Consider the following 5,386-nt stretch of genomic DNA (forward strand, 5'->3'; position numbering starts at 1 on the left):
AGTGATTCCGTCAGAAGAGGCTCCCAACCAATTAGAGGAAGGGTTAACAATCGAAGACTCTCTGTCCTTTGTCAGGAGCATGAGCGCCAAGAATGGCATGAGACATGGAAACGATATAATCGATTTGCAAGGCCTAGGTATGCTCGTGAGGCCTATGCAACAAGACATCCTGCACCAAAATCAACTCCTCAAGCTGAGACTAGCACGGCGAAAACGGTGGGAGTGTTAGAGATAAATGGAAAACTAAATCAGAAGATCATGTCGATAATAATAGACACTGGTGCGTGTGTAAGCTGTGTCGACGAGAATTTGATACCTCAATTACGAGAGAAGATTAGGCCTGTCCAGGGGGTCAATGTAAAGACTGCAACAGACGAACCAGTACAAATTTTGGGCCGTGTGGAAATTCTTTTGGAAATCAGTCATTGTGTAATGGCGTTCCCTGTGTTTGTGGCTAGAAGAGTAGGGGATTGCTGCATTATGGGCAACGATTTCCACCTGAAGTTTGGTACAATGATTGACTTTGCAACAAAGAAGGTATATTTCACACTAACCAACGGGAGAAGGATTTCGGCTGATTTCCGAAGTGAAGAGAGAGATGCCAAGTATTTGCGTCCCCCTCCAGACCCATCATGGCTGAATCATATCCAGTTGGGAGATGGACAAGAAAAACAAGTCAAAGCGGTATGTGAAGATTCAGCTGAACTGCCGCCTCGAAGTCAAAAGCTTTTGCGAATTAAGTACGAGGGGTCTCTGCCTAGTATAGGAGTGATAGAGCCGAGGTTAGAAGTGTTCAAAGAGAAGTCGGTACTTGTACCATATGGCCTAACTCATGATACACCACCTGATCAGGTGCTTGTAATGAACCTAGCGGATGACAAAAAGTGCCTACAGAAAGGAGAGATACTAGCTGAAGTATATGAAGTTTGTGAAATACGAGAAGAACCGACGATGGAAGTCAATGGGACAGAGCGAGACGAAGACGAGTTTGAAGAGCACAACATTGATATTAATCCCCAGTTATCTGAGGACAAACGAATAACCTTGCTTAAGCTGCTTAGGGAGTTTTGAGATCGTTTTGCCTGGAATAAATCTCAGTTAGGGCGGACGAATGTGTGTGAGTTAGATATTCCACTCACAGGCGAGACTCCAATCCACCAACCTCCTTACAGGGTGTCACATCGTGAGAGAGAAATTATCAGAGAACAGGCGAATGAAATGCTAAACAAAGGAGTTATTCGAGAAAGTAACAGTGCCTATGCATCTCCTGTTGTCCTTGTGAGAAAGAAAGATGATACTTGGCGTTTTTGTGTAGACTACCGCCGCTTGAATCTTCAAATAAAGGATATAGCGTACCTCTTGCCCTTGGTCGGGGATATACTTACGTACTTAAATGGATGCCAATGGTTCTGCACCTTAGACATGAATTCTGGTTACTGGCAAATCCCCATTAAGGAAGAAGATAAACACAAAACTGCTTTTATAACGGCAGATGGCCTATGGGAATGGGAATGCACCCCTTTCGGACTTAAAACGAGCCCAGCAGTATTCCAAAGGTGTATGGACCAAGTATTAGCCGGTTTGAAGTGGGGAAGCTGCCTAGTATATTTGGATGATGTACTAGTCATGGCACCTGAGTACGATGTCATTGAGGAAGGTGTTCGTTAGGCTGAGGTCAGCGTCCATGACTCTCAATCCAACCAAATGCTCGTTTGGATATAAAGAAGTTAAGATTCTCGGTCGTACGGTGAATGCTATGGGCATTAGTCCAAATCCTGACAAGATTCAATCAGTACGGAGTTTTGAACCTCCAAGACGCCTGCGAGCTCTAAGATCGTTTTTAGGAATGTGTAACTACTACAGATCTTTAGTCCCGGACTTCTCAAAAATAGTGGGACCTTTGGTTAATCGCACCAAAAAGAATGAACGGTTTCAATGGGGACCAGAGCAAGAATGGGCTTTTAGCGAGTTGAAGAAGCGATTGACGTCATCCCCAATTTTAAGGCATTTCGACCCGGCGCTACCCATTGAGTTGCATACGGACGCAAGTGATCCAGGAGTTGTTGCAGCACTTATGCAGAAGGACGGAGAAACTGTACTACCCGTACAGTTCCAGTAGGTTCCAGCCTATGGTTCCAGGAGGTTATCTGAGGCTGAGCAAAAATATACCACAACAGAGAAGGAGTGTATCGCGGTAGTCTGAGCGACACAACATTTTAGGCAATTCTCGTGGGGTCAGAAGTTTACTATTGTAGTAGACCACCATGCCCTGTGTTGGCTAGACAAGAACAGGGACTTATAAGGTAGATTGGGTCGTTGGGCTCTTAAACTGATGGAATTCGATTACAAGATTAGACATAAACAGGGAAGACTCTTGGTCTCAAGGTTGGAGATTTTGAGCCAGTGCAAAGAAAAGAAATTACCTACTTTTATGGTGACTTTGGATAAGCTAAATTCTGATTTAAGCAGTTGTACAGGGCCCTAGCAGAGGACGTCTACGAGTTGTCAGTTCCGGTAGAGGAGATCAGCAAATATTTAAAATTAGAAATTGTTGAATGTATAATTTCAGGAGATGATCTTTTAATGCAATTAATGATACCCAACCGGACTCTAAACATAGCGGAACCGAGGAGACTGGGGGGCACTCGAGGTTGGGGTCCCGTGTGATTGTAAACTGACCGCAGGATCTTGACAGTCCCACGGGAGAAGAAAGCTATATATATATACAGTCGTCTCATCGGTATTACATGTTGTGTATGTGTTTTTGTTAACTGTGATAGTAATTAGCAATCCCCATTTATTAGGATTTGGTATGGTAGGGCAATTTGCAAGAGCCGAAATGGAAGATTTTGGCGAACGATACGACCGAATTACTGTGGATTTTATGCTTTGTTTGGTAATGATTTTCTGTTCTGTTTTGGGCTGGCGAGTTGACGCCGGTGTCGAGATGACCGCACAGCGGCAGAACCCTGAAGGTGACGGGCTGCCCCGAGACCTGCCTTTACTACAAATTGGAGACAGAGAGTTGCGGATTTCTCTAGAGTGGTGGGAATTAAATGAAGGTAACACCGACAAAGTCTTAGGGTAACCTGAGCAATCCTAGGTGTGACTTTAATACGGAAACAAAAATAAAACACATTGATGTTACCAAATGCACTAAAGGACACTTTAGGTATATACTCTTTCCCGTTTAATAATAGTATCTCTTAATAATGTTGGGTAATTTAACTATTAGAAACAACCTTGTATTATTGTCTAGTTAGTAAGTAATCATAGGGGAATGGCCATTCCAAGATAAGTGTAGATAATGTAATTATACTTGTATGTTTTAATGAATAAATGTTTTATTATAACCAGAGATGTATTTCATGTATGCAATTAAAGGTATAATAGGACAGTGTACATGTGCGGAGACGTGAGACGGCTGGGTGTTGGTGAACTTGACCGAGTGGCGGAGCGAGCGCCAGCTGATCGGAGCGCCTGTGGAGCGCGTCCGTTGACCCCGCAATAGCAGAGCGCTGTATGCTGAGCCGGGTCCCCACTCCCCGCTGATCTGGGTAGACTTATACTCAGCTTGTGTTGTGTAATATTATGTTCCAGGATGAATTATAGCTTCATGATTGCTAGGCCCAGCTATCCAAATGCTCACAGCTTTAACGATTTGATGTGAGGAACGAAAATAATAACCGTACTGAAAGGAATGGTAGATGCAATAGTATTGATAAACGGTATAGATTTGTCCATTTACACAAAGAAATTAATTGAGTTTTTATGTCAATTCGATACACTAGCATATTTAGGAAAAAGGCCGTATTTATCAATAAAATGGATCGTCATTGAATATATGTAATAATTTATTGTGTTTAATGGAGGTAGTTTTAGCGTAATATTGAACATGCTGTTGAGATATGATTCGCATTACATAAAACAAAAACCATGATTTATTATATGAAACAAGGGATGTATTTTATTGTTAATCATAAATGTCACATGTTATAATTATAAGGATATACTCAACAGGTATCTAAATGTCATTAGTTTAGGATTAATGAAAAACAATTGTCATAGAGAGTTTAAGATATATTCTGTATAGAGGGTTAACGTCATAGAAGTTAGATTTTGAGCATTGTGAACTTATCTAAATAATATTACGTCAGTACTGTAAATGTAACTAGTATGAGCGTAATGCCATAGTACAGTTGAGCGCAGGCACCTCGTGGCGTAGCGCACACGCTGGGAGCGGATGTGCTGAGCTGATGTCTGCACATTCTTCCACGTGTGTAGCGCGGCTGCCTGGAAACTGTGCTCAATTCCAGCTTGAAAGCTTTGAACATATTACAATGCTAATATTACAGAGCTAAATAAACGGTCAACTGGGCGGAACAATGTATTTGTAGTTACATCAAAATGTTATAATAAGGCTAATTATATAAATCTAACCAATCGTTTAAGTTAATTTTTGGAATATTCATGTTTTATTGATTAATCATCGTATAAGTTTTATCAATGATATTTAAGAAGTACGATTTTCAATTAATATTTTTCTAATTACATTCTTTTTAAATTAGATTATGTTATTTCCCTTGATACACTCGTTAGTTTCATACACAATCACCACAATGTTAACATTTGTACGTTTAAACGTTCTAATTTTATGTTTCGTACTTTAATTATTTTATTTTTTACGAATTGAAAAACACTACATATATACAGCATATTTGGCATATTTTATGAAAATGTTTTAAATATAACCTAATCTATAGTAATATGTAAAGAAAAGAAGATAGAAAATGGCTAGAAAACGAAAATATCCCCGAATACCATAAACTTTAAAATGATTATCTTTTACAGTTAACTTACCCTCTGCAGTTCCCTCGACAATAGTAAAAATACTAAATAAATAAACATTTCAAATATGTTTGTTTTAATGTTGCAATTTTAAAGGCATTTTAACAAATAACTTTTCTTTTTTAAACAGTTTACTGTTAATAACTATATAAACTAATTATGTCAGATAGTATATATAAATTATTTGTATTTTAATATTTAATCGAAAATAACATGTGTTTGTTTATAAAAAAGCTCATGCTAATAGCTAGTTTGTGAAAATGCTTATGTCTGCAGTTTGGAAAAAACTTGGAAAAGTATTTAGGTGTTTTCGGATAATGTTTCGCTATTTAGAGTTGGATCTATTAGTATAGATGAAATAAAATAGTTTTCAAAATCTTTAATAATGCTTACACCTGTTTCATAAATAAGCAATTAAAGTATAAAGGTTTCTATTGGCCGAACGCAGTAAAGCCTATGAGGGGCTGGAAAGCTATAATTTATTTCTTTTCACAGGACATCTTAAGAACAAACTGACATTATATTATATATAATAGAT

This window comes from Homalodisca vitripennis, chromosome X (genome assembly GCF_021130785.1).
Source record: "Homalodisca vitripennis isolate AUS2020 chromosome X, UT_GWSS_2.1, whole genome shotgun sequence".
NCBI lineage: Eukaryota > Metazoa > Arthropoda > Insecta > Hemiptera > Cicadellidae > Homalodisca > Homalodisca vitripennis.